Below are 22,855 nucleotides of genomic sequence, written 5' to 3' on the forward strand. Positions count from 1 at the left end.
TTTTTTGATGTAAGTACATAGTAGTTAAGGCCACCTAATATAAAGCGTGGCCAAGACAAGAATTACGACCAACAAAAAAACTGTACAAATTAACACTGGCCAGTGTGTGTGGGAAGAGTGTTTTTCTTCTCGTTCACTCTCAAATTCTTACATAAATACACACACACCTCTTCTCAAAGTCAAAGGCATCATCTGAGAGATGTGAATAAAGGTGACTTACTATAAGAAGCCAACATCAAGTTGATTTACTTTGATCTCATTTGACCTTTCAGCGTTCGGCTTTGTATTAGAACCACTCTGCGTTCGCTGAACCCAAGGGATCTTAAAGAGTTCATGCTGTCAAAAATGCTGTCATCATTTACTCACCCTCAGGTCGATCCAAACCCGTATGGCTTTCTTCTGCGGGACACAAAAGGAGCATTTTGAGGAATGTGCTGGTAGCTTTTTTCCAAGTAGTTACAATGTATGGAGAGTGGAAATTTCAAGCTTCATAAAACACTTATCGGTGAAGTATTCTAAGAAACTTCACAATCTAATGAAACATTATTAAGGTCTCAACACGGGTGTTGGATACTGAAGTGCCAATGTTCATTTACTCGCCATTTAGCAGATGCTTTTCATCCGAAGCAACTCGCGGTACACTAATTGCAAGGAGAATCAGTCCCGCAGGAGCAACCTTGGGTTAAGTGCCTCACTCAAGAGCCCAATGGTGACGGAACACAACAATGATCTCACTGACTCTTGGGTTTCAGGGTCCCCTGCTATGTGGAACTGAACCTACAACCTTTACATCAGCAGCCAAGATCCTTAACCATCACTAATTTGTCCACTCTGTTCATGCAATTGAAAACAAACCAACTAGTGGAGATTACTTTAAGACTTAAAACATTAAAATAAAATAGGTGGCATACAGATATATGCTGTAAAAGAATAAACAAATAGATTTAAAAAAATACTAATAAATAATACTAAACAGTTATAACACTCATATAAATCATAATAAAGTATAATATAAATCTTATGTCAAACAAGTCATAGTCAGTCATATGAATGAATCATAAAATGCAAATAATATATAAATAGTCAAATGAATGAATTAAAGTATTACATAAGTCATAAATTAAAATCAGCTATAAATCATACATGTCAAACTAATAAGTTATAATCAATCATAATACAATTTTAAATAAGTCATAAAAAGTTGTCATAACGTCAGTCATAGTAAATCAAATTGCAATATAAAAACTATCATAATATAACAGTCCTAAATGAAGGTGTTAATAAATCAAAGTGTTTAATGTCAAAGTCATGTCATAAAGTCAAGTCAAAGTCATAAAAGTCATAAATAAATAAAAACAGTATCAAGTATTAAATAAGCCATAAGTCATGAGTCAGTCAAACAAAAATCAAACAAGTCAGTCATAATAATAAATGAAAAATATCAATTAAGTCAAATGAATTATAATAAATCATAGAATTAGTCGAAAATGAGGCACAATAGACAGTCAAAAATAAAGATAAATAGTCAAAGTTATAATCAATCATAATAATAATAAATTCATAAGAGTAATAAGTCATAAATTGCCAAAGTAATAAAGTCAGTCATAAATAAATGTCAAAGTCATAATAGGAGGAAACATAATCCTTTATCTTGCCTACACTGTATTTAAATATACAAATATAAATTATAAATTATAATATACTATATATATATATAAGATAAAATATAATTAGTACACTAAATTATATTCAATTTAAAATTAATGTGACAAAAAATTATATAAAGTTCTGAAATTGATCAATCATTTCAAGTAATTTCACTTTATAGTAACAGTTTGACGAAGCAAATTGACATCTTCAGTACCACACACACTTGAAACGTGATCCTATAATATTATTGGGCGTACCTGACAAAGTGTCATATTTATTATTAAAGATGTGCAGTTGTGCCCTTTAAGACATCTAGTAATGACTGGCCACACGCAATTAAACCTGAACATGAAAGAAAGCTCCCGCTTGTGTGTGTGTGTGTGTGCGCTTCTAATTGTCAAGGACTATTTCACAGCTACATGCTTCAGCACACAAAGGCCACTTTAAGGTCACAGGGATGGCAGCGATCTGACAGGAAAGTTCTGCGAGGCGCCAGAGATTGGTAAACCCCTCCAGCCCGGAGAGATTTCAAAACAACGGTTTTATTATTTTATTTTTTTCCCCTGCGGTATCATTCTTAGAGATTACAGCACAGTGCACACACTATCTCACAGTCGCTGAAGGACAATATGGGATGAGACAAGGGTCAAAGAGACCAGAATGAAGATGAAGGGCAGAGATTGGTGTGATAGGTGTCATGCTGAAGTGTGAGGTAGGTGTGTAAGTGTACGTGTCCGTGTGTGTGTGTGCGACAGGCTAAGAAATGTCCTAGTGGATGGTGCTGAGTGATAGAGACTGAGATCTTCTGTCTGACACCTTCACAAACACAACCCGGCTGGCTACTTGCGACACTGTCAGTCGAGCCAAGACATACGCACAACTTTTATCCGTCCATCTGGGATGTGAAAAACACTTCCAGAAAATAAATCGCTCTTGTGAACTTTTGCACAAAAATATTTAGCATAACATATGTTATGCTGTTTCAGAATGCAACATTTTTTCCTTTTATGGTTTTAAATAATATGTCGGTTTGCAGTGCTACATTAAAAAGTCAGTGAAGGTTAGCCAATCATAAGATAGAGGTTGTTTACATAATGGCGTTTTAAAGGAATAGTTCACCTAAAAATGAAAATTTGCTGAAAATGTACTCAACCTCAGGCCATTCAAGATGTAGATGAGTTTATTTCTTCATGGGAACAGATTTGGAGAAATTTAGCATTACGTCACTTGCTCACCAATGGGAGGTTAGCCAATCATAAGATAGAGGTTGTTTACATAATGGCGTTTTAAAAGAATAGTTCACCTAAAAATGAAAATTTGCTGAAAATGTACTCAACCTCAGGCCATTCAAGATGTAGATGAGTTTATTTCTTCATGGGAACAGATTTGGAGAAATTTAGCATTACGTCACTTGCTCACCAATGGATCCTCTGCAGTGAATGGGTGCCGTTAGAACGAGAGTCCAAACAGCTTCCATCCATAATATTGCTTTCTTCAGTGAAAAAGTATTCATCAGAATAAGGAGAGACATATGCACAGATCAAGCACTTGATGTGAGAAGACAACAGGTGATGGACTTATTCACTGGAGGAAGTGTTTTTATGGATTATGTACTCATGTGTTGGCCAGAAATGCCAGTTTAATGTTAATACACTATAATGATGGATTTGTTTCTTACAAACATCCAGCTTTTCACTTCATACAAAATTAATTGATGGACTGGAGTGGTGTGGATTACTTGTGAATTATTGTGATGTTTTTTATCAGCTGTTTGGACTCTTATTCTGATGGCACCCATTCACTGCAGAGCATCCATTAATAAGCAAGTGATGTAATGCTAAATTTAACACTAAAGTGGTTGCAATTTGCTTGTTTGAATTAGTTTTTCCAGCAGGAATCCTGCTGTTAAACACGATTTAAAAAAATAAGATGAAATAATATGGCCGAGCAGGCTATGGGAAAAATAGCATTTGGTTTAACGGTGCAGAGATTCAAAAGAAACTCTGACGCCGCCTTGAGATTTGTTACCACCACAAAAACACTTGCAATGTTTTGGAAAAAGAATTGTCTGCTTGCTTAAAGTAGCATATATAAGTAAATGTCTGGCCTAATAGGTGGAAAGAAACAAACAAAAACGTAGTGAATTTTAAAGTTGTGAAATTAATTAAATACATCTTATGAACTGGGTAAATGCAAGTAAAAATACAAATAAAAATTAAGCAGACCTGACTACCTACATTTGGTAGTATGACAAATAAAATGGAATAGACCCAACAAGTTAAAGTTCTCAAATATTTGAGTAAACCTATTTATTTAAAAAAAAATTTAAAGTGGAGGACTGTGCATTTATACAAGATGATAGATGTACAGTCCCAAAAATATTGTCCTTTAATTTTGAATTGGACATGACTTAGGGTTTTAAAACCGAATAATCCCTTTGAATGGACTTTCGCAAATTAAAAAAAAAAAAACACCAGACTAAGGTCTACTGAGACCAAACTATAGAACATATTTATTATCTGCGTACTGATGATTCTTTGTTTTGCCAAAACTTAATTAACATCAAGAATTTTTTGTTTTGGCTGGAAATCAAGAGCTGCTTGAAGTAAATTTAAAATAAATGGGCTTCTTTTGATTCCCAGTCAAAACAACACTCCAGATCAGAGACATTTAGATGTCTGGAACATCTTCCCGCCCACCGACACACACACGGGCAGAAACTCATCTTCACATTAGCAATGTGAGTCATCATCAAGCTCTCTCTTACCACGCCAGGGTCTGATTGGGCGAGATTGAAGAAATTGCAGGGGCAGATTGCCCAGTAATGGCTTTGTGAAATGTGAGTTGAGATTCTTCCTCATCTTCATCATTCTCTGTCTGGTCTCTACATCCTCTCTAGTCTCACTGACACTCTAAATACTTTTGATGAATCCATCTTTGTCTGGGACTGATGGGTTCTTTTGACCAGGTGGATTTTGCTTGCTGGTCCTACCAGTAATTGTAGCCCACGCCCAATAAATACCTCTGATTTGGGATGCGTTACGGTAGAAGACGTGTGAACAAACATACAATATATCACACAGTGGTCCGTGGAGCTCTCTAGTGTAATGAAGGGTAGAGAGGCTATGCAGCATGGTAATAGCTTGCAGCAATGAGAAGCTGAAATGATGGTTTGTGTGTGTGTTTTGTGACAAATGAGGACATAAATTTGTATAATGACAAAGGTATGACATAGGTATTACAAGGATTGGGCCTCTGTGGAATTTTTGTGACTCCTCGTGCCTCAACTCGGTTTTGACCAAATCTTAGATTGTCTGATTCGGTCTGATATCCTACATTCCTTTAGTGGTGTGTCAAGCTCATAAGAGATCTACACACGTTAGATTGGTTGAGGCTCTAGAGCAATTCACCGGTCCTGACAGAATTAATGGAGGGAGACTGGCAGATAAATTATGCTAAATGAAAGACACATTTACTTTTAAGTAGGTATGGAGGCTTTGACAATGCCCGTGTCGGCCCCATCAGCTCACACAACTCTCAGCGTCAAAGCACTGGAACAATACGCAGCCAGTCTGTGAAGACTAGTGAACCAGGTCATGTTTATTTGCATGCACGAGACAGAAAATATGTGAAGTTGTCAATATGTATGTGAAGTTCAGAAAAAGTAAATGTGCAAAATCTGAGAGCTGATTAGATTGAAAGGTTATGTAATTGTGGACCGGCTAGTAACTGTTCCCCCTGATGTTTTTGTACCTTTTAATTTTCCATGTATCCCGAAATCACAGACCAGCACCACTGAAATTTGTATTAAAACATTTGTATCAACTCTTTCCACATAATTTATAGTTACACCAGTGATTGACAAATTCGGTGGGAACAACCAGATGAAGACTATAAAAAGCTGCAGAATTTCACAAAACCTGTGAAGAACATGTTTTTGCTGTATTTCACAATTTTAAAATAATTCAAATCAATAATTCATTTATTATTTAAAATAAACAAGAACAAGCAGCCTATTTTAAGACCATTGAGATGTTTTGCATTGTGACATTATCATTGCTCCAGTTGAAAGCACCTCACAAAGAAAAAAATTAACTAAATGAAATATATTTTAGTTATTGCAAAATAAAATATAATGAAAACAATGTTGCAATGCAAAAACATCAGATATTGGGGTGCAATAAGACCTAGACTTGTCTTCAAATGTAAAAAAAAAAAAAAAAATAGACCTACTAACAGATGTTCTAAATGTTGCAGTTGCAGTAGCAACACTGAAGCAGATCAGATGTGTCCTGGTTATATTAGGGTCTTTTTTCGAAGGCAGAACAAACAAGTACAGCCCATTTAGAGTACATTTAGAGAATAAGGTAAAGATAAATACACATTATAAAACCTTTGTCTTGACCTAAATGGTACCCTCAGTCCTCTGGTCATTCTCAGAGTTGATACTCTGGAAACGTATTAAGGCTGGACCGATGGGAGATTGATTTATGAATTTCACACAACTACAGACTTCAAAAAATGACACATTCAGGGTACTCCCAGGACACAAAGAGGGCGCTCACGGGCACCTTTTTGAATCATTAAATGACGAAAATGACACCCTACCACTTCATGGACTTCACAGCATTGGAAAAAAGCCACAGGACCATAAATCCACATCAAGTAAATCTTTTGGACAGAGATAGTACCTTTGGTATAAAAATTATGGACTTAAAGACTCAATTAACAAACTAAAGCAGTAAGTCAAGTCAAGTCAAGTCACCTTTATTTATATAGCGCTTTTAACAATACAGATTGTGACAAAGCAACTGAACAGCATTAATTAGGAAAATAGTGTCAATAATGCAAAATGACAATAGTAAACACTAATTTTTCAGTTAAAGACAGTTCATCATTGAATTCAGTGATGTCAACATCCAGCTCAGTTTAAATAATATCTTTGCAATCATGTCAACGATAACGCTGGAAATGAAGTGTCCCCAACTAAGCAAGCCAGAGGCGACAGCGGCAAGGAACCAAAACTCCATCGGTGACAGAATGGAGAAAAAACCTTGGGAGAAACCAGGCTCAGTCGGGGGGCCAGTTCTCCTCTGACCAGAACGTGAAGAAATTGGCAGTGCATGGTTTCAAATGAGGAATTCCCTAATGCAGACTGAAATCAACCATGAAACATGCCCAAAAACTCTGAATGCAGTTGGACATATCTAGTAACTTTGGTATGACATTGACCCTTTTTCCTAGTTTTAAGTATAAAGCTAACACAATTTTATTAGATTATTTTATATGATCTAAAATCTATCAATTCCAGTTGTCCAATAAACCAGCATACCTTGGCAGCTATGTTCCCACCCTCCAGTCAGATGTGGTATGCCATGCTTGAGCAGCTTTCCGTCACCCGAAACCTAGTAGTTCCACCATTGATCCAACTGTTCAAATCAACCAGAATCTAATTTACTGAATCACCCAATTTCTACAATCAACAAGATCACAGATTTTGCTCACATGTAGCTCAAGGTAAGGGTTCAATGTGACCAAAATCTCTGAATGCAGCTGGACACAGCTAGTATTTTCAATATCAAATGATGGACTTAAAGACTCAATTAACACAAACTAAAGTAGTAAGAACATCAAGAAAGTGGTAGTGTATGGCTTCGAAGTAGGAAGATGCAAATCAGGTAACAGTGCAACGTGACCAAAACTCTGAATGCAGCTGGACAGAGCTAGTATCTTTGATATCAAATGATGGACTTAACGAGTCAGTTAACAAAAATAGTACAAACAGGAAAGTGGCAGCGTATTCACAAATGCAAAGATGCAAATCAGATAACTGTGCAACTACCCCAAAAACTCTGAATGCAGCTGGACAGAGCTAGTATCTTTGATATCAAATAATGGACTTAACGAGTCAGTTAACAAAAATAGTACAAACAGGAAAGTGGCAGCGTATTCACAAATGCAAAGATGCAAATCAGATAGCTGTGCAACTACCCCAAAAACTCTGAATGCAGCTGGACAGAGCTAGTAGCTTTGATATCAAATGATGGACTTAACGAGTCAGTTAACAAAAATAGTACGAACAGGAAAGTGGCAGCGTATTCACAAATGCAAATATGCAAATCAGGTAACTGTGCAACTACCCCAAAAACTCTGAACGCAGCTGGACAGAGCTAGTACTTTTGATATTAATCGATGGACTCAATTATCAAAAATTAAAGCAGTAGGATGTCAAGAAAGTTGTAATGTATAGCATTGAAGTAGGAATTCATTAATGCAAAAGATGCAAATCAGGTAATGGTGCAATGTGCCCAAAAACTATGAGTACTGTTGGTGTAGTGATACTGCAGAGCGTCCAGTTTTAGGCAGAATGACATCGAGACATCTTACTTTCTACCATAGCTTCCACGCTTGTCAGTTTTTCACTGCAAATACATGCCTCTGTACAAGTCCCTTCGTATTTCTATAGCATCCAACTAGCAACACGGTATTTGGAGCGAAAAGTCGAAAGAAAATCTTGAGCTCATTGGAGAGATGGAGAGAATAAGGAACACTGAGCAGAGAGGCTGTTTCAATTTCATTTATCAGACATCATTTCTCTGCTCCACTGACTCAACAAATTCAGTCTGTCAGCTCTGTGCCACCCCTCCGGGTCCCTACGCCCTCCATTCGCATGCCTGGTGACGCAACTTTGGTAAATGACTCTCTAATAAAGATCTAAACCCATCCCACCACAAGTGTACATCCATTCTCATTCGAGTTATTGATCTGAAACTCATTTCCCCATTTCCCAGATGAAAATGACCAAAGGTGGAATGGTTCCCTAGAGGTTGGGGAGGGGCTGTGATGCTGTGTAAGTTATGATTTGGGAATATAGTGTGACGGGGTGAATTTAAGACCAAGGAGGTCTATAATACCTGGAGTTATCTGTTAACATTCCCATTCATCTCAATGGCAGTTGTTTGGCTCGCCATTTATTCCCCTGGCAATTTTATTTTTGTTTTACCTTTTCAACAGACCAACACATCCAACCTGGAGGAGTGTTGGACTATTGTCTCTACATGATGAAATATATGGGAATGTGAAAAAATAAACCACAAATGGGGTTTGAAACAAGAATAATACTAGAAGAAAGTGGGTTAGACAAACAGGGATGTTTTGAAAGTGTGCTACTCTCGAACTAGAGAGAAGAATAGAAAAAATTAATTTGTATACTGTACATACCCTAAGGCCGACATTGGCAAAATCTAACCTGTAGTAAGTCAGTCTTGTATCTAGTATGTACTACAATCATTGGAACATGAAAAATAACCTTTTTTTAAAGAAAATATTTGTGTACTGTACGTATATGGAGATAGTTATTGGCAAAATCTCACCTGTAGTTAATCACTATGAGTAATAAAAGATTTACAGTTTGACAGTGTGTTATTTTAAATGTTAAAAGTCATTTCAAATAAAATACATTGGACGTTTAAACCCAGTCGGTGGAACTGTCAGACGGTCCCTTGGGTGCGATAGCGCGTCAAAGCTTTCTCCGGTTTAAATTTGCAGCAACAATACACATAGGCGTTTTTTAATTCATTTTTTTACGCTGATATAAAGTGGTTGCATTTTGTTAAACTAATCACTAATGGTAGTGATATCTTTGTGACTGTCGACTTGTTAAATCAGTGGTAAGGGAAAGCGAATGTACGGTGAATATCGAACCTAAAACTAACTGTACAGCGCTAGAAAAGTGATTAGAAAGAAAATGCAGCGCATTGCGTTCTTCTGAAATCCTGGAGTGTGATGTATGAGGGGAACCCCAGTATTACAGTTCAGCTTCACACAAGCCATGATACAAAGTCAAGGAAACTAAGCAACCGAAAGCAATATGTCTTCCTCAGATGTAATGTTAGTTCCATACATCAGCATCGGGTAAAACAGCATTATAATCTCATTTTCAGTAACGTTAGAGAAAGCTGCTTAGATGTAGTCTACACGGGGAAACGAGTAACAGCGAAGATGTTGAATTACATGTAAACACAATCAGATTTCCGCATATTGATACTGGCCCTGATAATCATACTTCTACTTACTGCTTGCTCCATTTCTGCAAATCAGTTTTTGTGAATGAATGACTAAATCCACCTGTTGCTTTGGTCTTCATCAACAGCCGCTTGTGCCACCTTCTGGTGAGCGACTGACAGCAGCTGGAGATCATGCATCGGTGCTCTACTGCTATTCCTGCAGCTCTCGGGTGAGAAATGGTGAATTTTCTGCTGAATTTGAACCTCTGAATTTGTGGAAGTGAATTTGGAAAGTGAAATTTTCTGCTCGCCTCATTTGATCTCAAGCGAGTGTCTACTATGGCTACTCACAAATCAGGTAACCAACTGGACCTCATCTACATACGCTATTGCTCCACTGACAACTCTTTAGTTATCCACTGCACACCTCAGACCACTTCCTCATCACTTCTAACCGCACACTAACTCCTGACACAGCACACACTCCTCCGCAGGTCACCTTTCGACGTAACCTATACGCTCACTCTCTCCCTCTCGCCTATCCTCTATGGTTTTATCCTCACTTCCTTCACCCTCTCAGTTTTCAGCACTGGACACAAACACTGCGACTGACACTCTTTGCTCCACTCTAACATCTTGCTTAGACAACTTTTGCCCACTTTCATCCAGACCAGCATGCACTACACCCTCTGCCCCCTGGCTGTCCGATGTTCTCCGTGAACATCGCTCTAAGACACCTTAAAATAAAGTGTTACCTTTTTTCTAATTTTTGTAATCTGATTACGTAATCCAGATTAAATATAATCAGTTCTATCCAGCAGTGTGTGTAAGCATTGGTGCATGTGCAGTCGCTCTGGTGAGGAGAACGCAGTTGGCCGGATGTACTGTGAGATAAGTCAAGTCAAGTCACCTTTATTTATATAGCGCTTTTAACAATACAGATTGTGACAAAGCAACTGAACAGTATTAATTAGGAAAATAGTGTCAATAATGCAAAATTACAATAGTAAACACTCATTTTTCAGTTAAAGACAGTTCATCATTGAATTCAGTGATGTCAACATCCAGCTCAGTTTAAATAATATCTTTGCAATCATGTCAACGATAACGCTGGAAATGAAGTGTCCCCAACTAAGCAAGCCAGAGGCGACAGCGGCAAGGAACCAAAACTCCATCGGTGACAGAATGGAGAAAAAACCTTGGGAGAAACCAGGCTCAGTCGGGGGGCCAGTTCTCCTCTGACCAGAACGTGAAGAAATTGGCAGTGCATGGTTTCAAATGAGGAATTCCCTAATGCAGACTGAAATCAACCATGAAACATGCCCAAAAACTCTGAATGCAGTTGGACATATCTAGTAACTTTGGTATGACATTGACCCTTTTTCCTAGTTTTAAGTATAAAGCTAACACAATTTTATTAGATTATTTTATATGATCTAAAATCTATCAATTCCAGTTGTCCAATAAACCAGCATACCTTGGCAGCTATGTTCCCACCCTCCAGTCAGATGTGGTATGCCATGCTTGAGCAGCTTTCCGTCACCCGAAACCTAGTAGTTCCACCATTGATCCAACTGTTCAAATCAACCAGAATCTAATTTACTGAATCACCCAATTTCTACAATCAACAAGATCACAGATTTTGCTCACATGTAGCTCAAGGTAAGGGTTCAATGTGACCAAAATCTCTGAATGCAGCTGGACACAGCTAGTATTTTCAATATCAAATGATGGACTTAAAGACTCAATTAACACAAACTAAAGTAGTAAGAACATCAAGAAAGTGGTAGTGTATGGCTTCGAAGTAGGAAGATGCAAATCAGGTAACAGTGCAACGTGACCAAAACTCTGAATGCAGCTGGACAGAGCTAGTATCTTTGATATCAAATAATGGACTTAACGAGTCAGTTAACAAAAATAGTACAAACAGGAAAGTGGCAGCGTATTCACAAATGCAAATATGCAAATCAGGTAACTGTGCAACTACCCCAAAAACTCTGAATGCAGCTGGACAGAGCTAGTAGCTTTGATATCAAATGATGGACTTAACGAGTCAGTTAACAAAAATAGTACGAACAGGAAAGTGGCAGCGTATTCACAAATGCAAATATGCAAATCAGGTAACTGTGCAACTACCCCAAAAACTCTGAACGCAGCTGGACAGAGCTAGTACTTTTGATATTAATCGATGGACTCAATTATCAAAAATTAAAGCAGTAGGATGTCAAGAAAGTTGTAATGTATAGCATTGAAGTAGGAATTCATTAATGCAAAAGATGCAAATCAGGTAATGGTGCAATGTGCCCAAAAACTATGAGTACTGTTGGTGTAGTGATACTGCAGAGCGTCCAGTTTTAGGCAGAATGACATCGAGACATCTTACTTTCTACCATAGCTTCCACGCTTGTCAGTTTTTCACTGCAAATACATGCCTCTGTACAAGTCCCTTCGTATTTCTATAGCATCCAACTAGCAACACGGTATTTGGAGCGAAAAGTCGAAAGAAAATCTTGAGCTCATTGGAGAGATGGAGAGAATAAGGAACACTGAGCAGAGAGGCTGTTTCAATTTCATTTATCAGACATCATTTCTCTGCTCCACTGACTCAACAAATTCAGTCTGTCAGCTCTGTGCCACCCCTCCGGGTCCCTACGCCCTCCATTCGCATGCCTGGTGACGCAACTTTGGTAAATGACTCTCTAATAAAGATCTAAACCCATCCCACCACAAGTGTACATCCATTCTCATTCGAGTTATTGATCTGAAACTCATTTCCCCATTTCCCAGATGAAAATGACCAAAGGTGGAATGGTTCCCTAGAGGTTGGGGAGGGGCTGTGATGCTGTGTAAGTTATGATTTGGGAATATAGTGTGACGGGGTGAATTTAAGACCAAGGAGGTCTATAATACCTGGAGTTATCTGTTAACATTCCCATTCATCTCAATGGCAGTTGTTTGGCTTGCCATTTATTCCCCTGGCAATTTTATTTTTGTTTTACCTTTTCAACAGACCAACACATCCAACCTGGAGGAGTGTTGGACTATTGTCTCTACATGATGAAATATATGGGAATGTGAAAAAATAAACCACAAATGGGGTTTGAAACAAGAATAATACTAGAAGAAAGTGGGTTAGACAAACAGGGATGTTTTGAAAGTGTGCTACTCTCGAACTAGAGAGAAGAATAGAAAAAATTAATTTGTATACTGTACATACCCTAAGGCCGACATTGGCAAAATCTAACCTGTAGTAAGTCAGTCTTGTATCTAGCATGTACTACAATCATTGGAACATGAAAAATAACCTTTTTTTAAAGAAAATATTTGTGTACTGTACGTATATGGAGATAGTTATTGGCAAAATCTCACCTGTAGTTAATCACTATGAGTAATAAAAGATTTACAGTTTGACAGTGTGTTATTTTAAATGTTAAAAGTCATTTCAAATAAAATACATTGGACGTTTAAACCCAGTCGGTGGAACTGTCAGACGGTCCCTTGGGTGCGATAGCGCGTCAAAGCTTTCTCCGGTTTAAATTTGCAGCAACAATACACATAGGCGTTTTTTAATTCATTTTTTTACGCTGATATAAAGTGGTTGCATTTTGTTAAACTAATCACTAATGGTAGTGATATCTTTGTGACTGTCGACTTGTTAAATCAGTGGTAAGGGAAAGCGAATGTACGGTGAATATCGAACCTAAAACTAACTGTACAGCGCTAGAAAAGTGATTAGAAAGAAAATGCAGCGCATTGCGTTCTTCTGAAATCCTGGAGTGTGATGTATGAGGGGAACCCCAGTATTACAGTTCAGCTTCACACAAGCCATGATACAAAGTCAAGGAAACTAAGCAACCGAAAGCAATATGTCTTCCTCAGATGTAATGTTAGTTCCATACATCAGCATCGGGTAAAACAGCATTATAATCTCATTTTCAGTAACGTTAGAGAAAGCTGCTTAGATGTAGTCTACACGGGGAAACGAGTAACAGCGAAGATGTTGAATTACATGTAAACACAATCAGATTTCCGCATATTGATACTGGCCCTGATAATCATACTTCTACTTACTGCTTGCTCCATTTCTGCAAATCAGTTTTTGTGAATGAATGACTAAATCCACCTGTTGCTTTGGTCTTCATCAACAGCCGCTTGTGCCACCTTCTGGTGAGCGACTGACAGCAGCTGGAGATCATGCATCGGTGCTCTACTGCTATTCCTGCAGCTCTCGGGTGAGAAATGGTGAATTTTCTGCTGAATTTGAACCTCTGAATTTGTGGAAGTGAATTTGGAAAGTGAAATTTTCTGCTCGCCTCATTTGATCTCAAGCGAGTGTCTACTATGGCTACTCACAAATCAGGTAACCAACTGGACCTCATCTACATACGCTATTGCTCCACTGACAACTCTTTAGTTATCCACTGCACACCTCAGACCACTTCCTCATCACTTCTAACCGCACACTAACTCCTGACACAGCACACACTCCTCCGCAGGTCACCTTTCGACGTAACCTATACGCTCACTCTCTCCCTCTCGCCTATCCTCTATGGTTTTATCCTCACTTCCTTCACCCTCTCAGTTTTCAGCACTGGACACAAACACTGCGACTGACACTCTTTGCTCCACTCTAACATCTTGCTTAGACAACTTTTGCCCACTTTCATCCAGACCAGCATGCACTACACCCTCTGCCCCCTGGCTGTCCGATGTTCTCCGTGAACATCGCTCTAAACTCAGGGCTGCAGAGAGGAATTGGCGCAAATCAAAAAACTCTACCGACCTTAGTGTGTATCAGTCACTCCTCTCTTCCTTCTCTGCAAATATCTCCACTGCTAAAACGACATACTACACTCTTAAAAATAAAGGTGCTTCAAAAGGTTCTTCAAGCGATGCCATAGAAGAACCATTTTTGGTTCCACAAAGAACCATTCAGTCAAAGGATCTTTAAAGAACCATCTCTTTCTTGCGTTTTTGTAATCTGAAGAACCTTATTTCACCACAAAGAACCTTTTGGGAAACAGAAAGGTTCTTCAGATGTTAAAGGTTCTTTATGGAACCATTTAGACAAAAAGGTTCTTCTATGGCATCGTGAAGCACCTTTATTTTTAAGAGTGTACCACAACAAAATTAACAACTGCTCTGACCCTCGCACATTTTTCAAAACTTTCTCTTCTCTTCTCTGTCCTCCTCCCCCTCCTCCTTCATCAACTCTTACAGCTGATGACTTTGCAATTTTCTTCACAAATAAAACAAGAACCATCAGTGACCAATTTCCCACACCACAAACTGATGATAACTTCATAACGATAAATACACACTCTCTCTCCTCCTTCTCTCCACTCTCGGAGACAGACGTTTCCAAACTTATGCTTTCCAATCATCCTACTACTTGTCCACTTGATCCTAACCCCACTCACCTCCTTCAGGCAATTTCTTCTTCAGTCATACCTTTGCTTACTCACATTATCAACACCTCTCTTCACACTGGTACATTTCCCACAGCATTTAAGCAGGCTTGGGTAAGCCCACTGCTTAAAAAACCCTCTCTAAATCTCAGTGCTTGGACCACTTCTCTTCTCCATCTACATGTCGTCACTGGGATCTGTCATTCAGAAGCATGGCTTTTCTTATCACTGCTATGCTGATGACACTCAAATCTACTTCTCATTCCAACCAGATGACCCGACTGTAGCTGCTCGCATTGCAGCCTGTCTTAGAGATATTTCTAGCTGGATGAAGGACCACCACCTTCAACTTAACCTTACTAAGACAGAACTGCTTGTGGTTCCAGCAAACCCATCGTTTCATCACAGCTGCTCTATACATCTGGGTTAATCAACCATAACTCCTTCCAGGACAGCCAGAAACCTAGGAGTTGTGATCGATGATCAGTTAAGCTTCACAGACCACATTGCTACAACGGCCCGGTCCTGCAGATTTGCCTTATACAACATTAGGAAGATTAGACCCTTCCTGTCAGAGCAAGCCACACAACTTCTTGTCCAAGCTCTTGTTCTCTCCAGACTGGACTATTGTAATGCTCTCTTGGCGGGCCTTCCCGCATGCACTATCAAGCCTCTGCAACTGATCCAGAATGCAGCAGCGAGAGTGGTTTTCAATGAGCCAAAAAAAGCTCACGTTACTCCTCTCCTCATCAGGTTGCACTGGCTACCAGTAGCCGCTCGCATCAAATTCAAGGTACTGATGCTTGCCTACAAGACCACCACTGGACCACGCTAGTTCAAACTTATGCGCCCTCCAGAAGCTTGCGTTCTGCAAGTGAACGGCGCCTTGTGGTGCCATCCCAAAGAGGCACAAAATCACTCTCACGGACCTTTTCCTGGACTGTGCCCGGCTGGTGGAATGACCTCCCAAACTCAATTCGAACAGCTGAGTCTTTAGCCATTTTCAAAAACATCTAAAGACACATCTTTTTCACCAGCACCTGACCAACTAATACTAGCACTTACCGATTCTATTCTGTTCTATTATTTAATAATAATAATAATAATAATTAAAAAATCCTAGCTACGTGTACTGTGCTAGACTAACTGAGATGTGTCATGGCACTTGTATACTGTTGTTCTCTCATTGGTCTGATTGCTTCTATTGTTCTCATTTGTAAATCGCTTTGGATTAAATGTAAATGTAAATGAAATAAAATGGACCGAAATTTGCCTGTCGAATATTATACATCGTATTTTTAAACAGATTGAATATTTGGGAAGTGAATTCTGGAAGGTGAATATGAATTATTGAATTTTTAATTATGACAATGCGTGTGAAATTTTTTGAATTGAAATATTCACAGCTTAAATAAACAACTATGTTAAATTTCAGGACCTAAAAATGCAAGCCCTGAAAATACAAGTCATTAAAATGCAAGCACTGTTAATTCAATGCATTGTTTTTTCAGTTAGTGCAATTCAAAATGCTTTTTTGTTTCAAATACATTTGTCATTAATTTTCTTCCATAGATGTAGACCTGTAAGTGAGTGCACCAAGGTCTCAAATGTCAGAGAGAGGTTTGGCGACACTGTGGCTGCGACATGGGGCACAGCAGCCTTCTGGGAATAAGCCACCAGTCTCAAACTTCATCTCTCCATTTCTTTCTGTCTCTGCACAAAGATTCAATTACTACAAGACAGAGGGCCAATGAAAAGCTTTATACATACAGAAACAAACACGATAGCGTGATACCAAAGAATGAGAGAGTCTCACAGTGTGAATTTCTGATGATCAGGCCTCCAGCAGAGATGATAGTCACGCGCCCAAATACATGAAATCCATTTGATTAACATTACATAACATACTGTACATATCAAACTCTCTAGGGAATGATGGACATCTATAAACCAGAATATCTGCTATAAAATCTCAAGTGGAAGATCATTTATCCTGATTCGCATGCTGTAGATGCACTCATGTCATGACTTATTTTACGCTTCGTTTTGTCAGAGCACATCTGACACTGACAAGACAAGAATGTTTTTAGATTCAACCTCATTTTTCACTGATGATGTTCCAATTTGAAAATTTAAATATTTAAAAATTGTATTGCCTGACACCACAAGACAGTGGTTCTTAACCAGTTTTGCTTCAAGATCCAGAATTTACATTGGAAGTGTTGACCCAAACCAATTCCAGAATTGTACATTTTTAATAACCCTCAAATTAATGTAAATTACCATGTTGCAAGACCATGTCAAGAAGCACCATGAACATAAGGATACAATGCTATATATCCTTATGTTCATGGCACTTGGAAATCTTCTATTGACAAAGTTTGTCATGCAAAACATAATCATGCAATAACATTAATTTTAGCATATTGAATTCCTTACACTAAAACATACAGAAAACCTCAACACTATTATTTTCCTGCACTGGTATTACCTTCAGAAAAAAGCTTATCTAGTTTGTAAGAGTGTTATTTGGCAAATTTAAATACCCAATTGTTTTGCAGTTATGCAGGTAGATGCTGAGCCTGGCTGAAATACCAAAGAGAGGTGGTTATCAAGGTAACGACTGATTAATTGTATTACACCTTTTTTTTTTTTTTACTTTGTAAATTCCTGAAATTTCAGCCCAGACAGGGTAAGAGGTTCAGACCTATTTACTGCTCTTATTGCTTCAGAGAGCAGATCTGTGAAATTACTTTTTAAAACGCTACATTGTTCACAGTTAACAGACTGTGGAACTCACCGGGACAAAACCCCCCTCCTTCCAAAACCACAGCTCTAATTCCTTAATCAGGCAAGCCAAATGAATTTTGAAAAGTGCTTTATTCTTCAAAAGACCAACTTTGACAATTTGCATAATAGGTTTGAAATTATCAGTACGGTGAGCTCCAAATGAAAAAAAAAAGTTATGAAAAAGTGTCTCGTCTTCAGAGTCATGCAGGTTCAATGGAGAATGCCCCAGTTACCACCAAACAATTGGATGTGAAGGAACATTTGATTGTTGATATTGTGTAGCAAGCATGATGGGCATAATTTTGAAAAGTGCTTTATTCTTCAAAAGACCAACTTTGACAATTTGCATAATAGGTTTGGCATTATCAGTATGGTGAGCTCCAAATGAAAAAAAAAAAGTTATGAAAAAGTGTCTCGTCTTCAGAGTCATGCAGGTTCAATGGAGAATGCCCCAGTTACCACCAAATAATTGGATGTGAAGGAACATTTGATTGTTGATATTGTGTAGCAAGCATGATGGGCATTGTGTTTTTAATAATTTGACAATTGATCCTATTGACAGTTTGTTTGTTTGATTAATAAAATGAATGACATTTTTGAATAACCTATTGCTTTATGAATAAAATGTATGGTAATACTTTAAATTAAGGTTCCATTAGTTAACATTGCATTAACTACAATTAACAATGAGAAATTCATTTGCTGAAGTTATTTAATAAAAATGTTTGATGTTAGTTTGTCAGCTCAGGTCCATTAAATAATAATAGCAGATACAACTTTTGATTTTAATGATAGTAAAGTGTCTATAAAGTGTCACCAAATTTATGTATTATATAATAGTTTTAAAGTTTCAAAATAAAATGTTTGTTAACATTAGGAGTAAATTAGATGACATGAAACAATGAATATATTTACTGTATTTATGAATCTTAACTTCAACAATGTACAAAAAATGGATCATTTATTTTTAATAGCAAATATTATCGAAAGATTAATACATGCTGTACAAATGTTAACGAATGAGACCTTACTGTATATTGTTACCATGAATCAAAATGAAATAATATTAAATCAAATTAACCTCAGTTTAAGAGTCAGAATTTATAATGGACAAATAAAAAAATCATCTCAACTCACACATATAATATTGATAAATAAAATGATTGTTAGTCAAACACGAAAAGTAGGCACTTAACATGTACATTCGCATTAAATATATATATAAAATTTTATAATGAATCTGAAAATATAAATGCCCAGTGAATATTTAAATTTCTAGTGTTAAATGAGGCCAACTATACAATACAGCCATACAATGTTTGTTTGTGGATTATGAATCATAGATGACTCTTACATATGGAAGCAAATAAAAACTTCTTAAATTAATGATAATAGACCCGTACAGCTAAAGAATAGCATATTAAAGCAAAACGCATTCACATGGTTTCTATCAAAATGCCTACACAGCATACATGGCCTTTAAGAAATGCATTTTCTTCCTTCCGCCTCATAAGGCATGTCTTTATTTTCATCATGAGAGATGTACTATAAATTCAGTGAATAGCTTTATGCTACAAAGATAAAATAATAAGAACATGAACGCTTCTTAATGTAGGTCATCTCTTTAAAAAAAGGAAAATCGTGTACGGGCTCAGCTTCTGTTTTCAGAGTATAATTGAGTCTCCTTATGAATAGATTAATAATTTAAAGCAGCCAAATGAATAATTGATGCTGGTAAAATGCCTCTACTTTAAGAAATGCGTTTGACTTTTACACATCTTTTTATAAATGACAGGGGCAGTCGCACCTCTAATTCAGGAATGAGTTGAAGGGTCGCTTGCTGCCTGTCTGCACGTCAACAGATAAACATGTCCTTGTATCTCAACGGAAAATAAAATAGATGTCATTTTACAGTTTGCCACCCAGGTGTCGGAGGTCAATTTGCAAAAATAGGCATTTGAATGCAGTTATTGATATTTAGATTTTCAAAGGGAAGTGTCGATCAAGAGCAAAGCAGTGCCATTTCTACCAAATGTCTGTACTTTCATGTGCTGGATTTGAAACACCGACCTTGAGAAGGTGAGTAGTAGTTTAACTGCTGCAATTTTGCAATTAAAAAAAATAATACAATTTTAATTGCATAAAATATCCTTTAAAAGTAAAAATTAGTTGAATTAAAACTTTGGCTCTCCGTTAATATATTAAGAAGAAAAAAAAATATATAATATAATATACATTTGATGACATTTTTTATTTTAAAGATGACATTAAATTGAACTTTTTTTTTGTTTTTTTTTTTGGAAGATGAGGAATGCAACTATATTAAAGGAATAGTTCACCCAAAAACGAAAACGTCTCCTGATTCTGACAATATAACTGTTTCACTGGAGAAATCAAAAGAGGACTCATATTTTAGCTGGAAACAACGGTTTAAAGTTAAAAACACCTTAATGATGGATTTGTTTCTTACAAACACACAGCTTTTCACTTCACAAGATCTTAACTGATGGACTGTAGTTGTGTGAATTATTGTGATGTTTTTATCAGCTTTTCAGACTCTCATTCTGACGGCACCCATTCACGCCAGAGGATCCTTTAGTGAGCTACTGCAACTGATGTAATGCTAAATTTCTCCAAATCTGTTCTAATGAAGAAGCAAAGTCACCAACATCTTGGATGGCCTGAGGGTGAAAACATTTTAAGCAAACTGAAATTTTTGGGTGAACTATTCCTTTAAAAGCAATTCCTTTTTTTTTTTTTTTTGCTAGCTTGTTGGTTGTCTTGAAAATTTGTTATTGTATGTTGTTTGGTCCATTTGTCCATCTGTGCAAGTGCTGGAACTTATGTGCAGAAAACCTAGTCGAAGCAGCCACAGGGTATTGATGTATTTCTAAGGTGTTTGCTCTCCATTCGGCACTGAACTGTACATCCTAAGCTCAATGGAGAAGTGCTCTGAATGCTCTTATGTTCTAGAGTGTGGCAGAAATCAAACTCTAGCTTTCTGTACATGTCTTGATCTAATACCGATGTGCTGAAAAAAAAAATATTTTCTTATACCTTCCATGAATGCTTTCTGAGTTGAGAGCTTGACCCTGAAGTGCAAATTAATGGCTGTGGTGTTTCCAGAAAAATGTCATTTCTTTCATTAGTTACAATGGGAGACACAGGTGAAGCCAGTGAACGACAATGTTTCTGTCTGTGAAGCTGTCCTTGAACAAGTTTATGCACAGGTCTAGCTGAGATCTGCAAAATGACTTAAAGTTCAGTAGCATGAGAAAGAAAAAAAACAGACAGTAGCCAACTTGCAGCACACATCTATTAGTAAAATTATCAAATAAACTTTTTGGTTACATCAAGTGCATCTGTAAATCTCTCTCTCTCTCTCACTCTTTAATACACATACATTTTTGATGCATATAGGCAACTCAAGAAACCATGTCAAAACAGTTTCAGATAATGAACTATAAATAGAACTATAAATAAGCCTGTTTAAACATGAACAAATAATATGTTCCTATATAATATTAGTATATCATTAAAAATATCAATAACATATATTCTTAATAATAATAGTTAGAGCATATGTGTATGCATGTATATTATTTTAGTAACACTGTGATACTATTATTGTTTTTATTAATATTTTTTATAAGTTTTCATTTATATATGTATAGTTTATATTAATTTTTATTTCAGTTTTAGTTTTAGACCAAATGAGAAATGTTGCCTTGGCAAATAGCTAAAATATATTTTTAATATATATTCTATTTTAGTTCATATTTATTTCAAGTAACTTTTTTTTCTTTCTTTAATGGTTTAACCCTTGACATAGGCCTATATATAACCATAAGAATTTAGCTTAAAACTATTTTCCTTCCAAATGTAAATTCAATTAAAGGAATAATAATAAAACAAGCTTAGAAATTATATTTAAGTATACATGATCGTAGTATTTGAATACGTCCTTTCTTTTTACAATTAGAGTAATCACAGTATAAGAATTTAATGAGAATCACCATTGAGAATAATGGTAATTGTAATGTGCTCATTTGCCATGATGACAACTTCACAACGCCAAAAAAAGATAAAAAGGAAAGAAACAATATATTTATGCAAAATATTGTGTCTTTTATCTCTTTCCTTTTGATTTGGAGGTGAAATGTTACCTGGATGCATTGTTTTTTTTTTGTTTTTTTTTTGTGAGTTGCACTCATAAGTGTTTAGCAATGACCAATGTGTCATTTATCTTCACGCAAGAAGGAGGTACTTGACCCTCTTGTTGCTTTATGCAAATAGAAAAGCATTTAGATGTAAAAGAATGTTGAGATAATATTGCTGCTGAATTTTGATGCCAAATTTTTGGAAGGGGTGGAGGTGTGTCTACGTTAAATCCCACTTAATATTCATGAGGAACGTTGGCTGAAAGAAGCAATTATAACGGGGGTAACAGGGTTCAGCTTTAGACGTACGCCAGTGACCTTCATGTGTTTGTCTCATCCCTCATTTGCTATTTAAATACACTCATTTATCACCGCGCTACTGTCACACAGTTGTCACTTACGAAATGACACAAGCCAGGTGTGTTTCCGATAAGACACATGAAACAGCTTTTCGTTCGTAACTCAGTTTTTTAATTTTTTTTATCTCATGTTGTCTCTTTATTCTTACTGTCGTCTTCTGCCTCCTTGCATCCCTGTTGGTTCTCAACTTTTCCCCCCTCACTTTCCCTCTTTTCCTTGCTGTCACCCTCCCCAAACTTATGAATTCAGTGTCGGCATGCTTTTTTCTATTAATAAAACATTTATATGAGCAGTCAACTATAGCAAATTTGACATCAGGAACACAAAATAACCTAAAATTCCAGAATTTAAATGTATTTGAGGAAGAAATTTGTTTGCATATATGTACAGTACACATGCACATTTACATTAAAATGTATATGTAAAATATAAATGTATATATATATATATATATATATATATATATATATATATATATATA

Source organism: Sinocyclocheilus grahami, unplaced genomic scaffold, assembly GCF_001515645.1.
Source record: "Sinocyclocheilus grahami isolate Dianchi unplaced genomic scaffold, SAMN03320097.WGS_v1.1 scaffold295.1, whole genome shotgun sequence".
Lineage (NCBI taxonomy): Eukaryota > Metazoa > Chordata > Actinopteri > Cypriniformes > Cyprinidae > Sinocyclocheilus > Sinocyclocheilus grahami.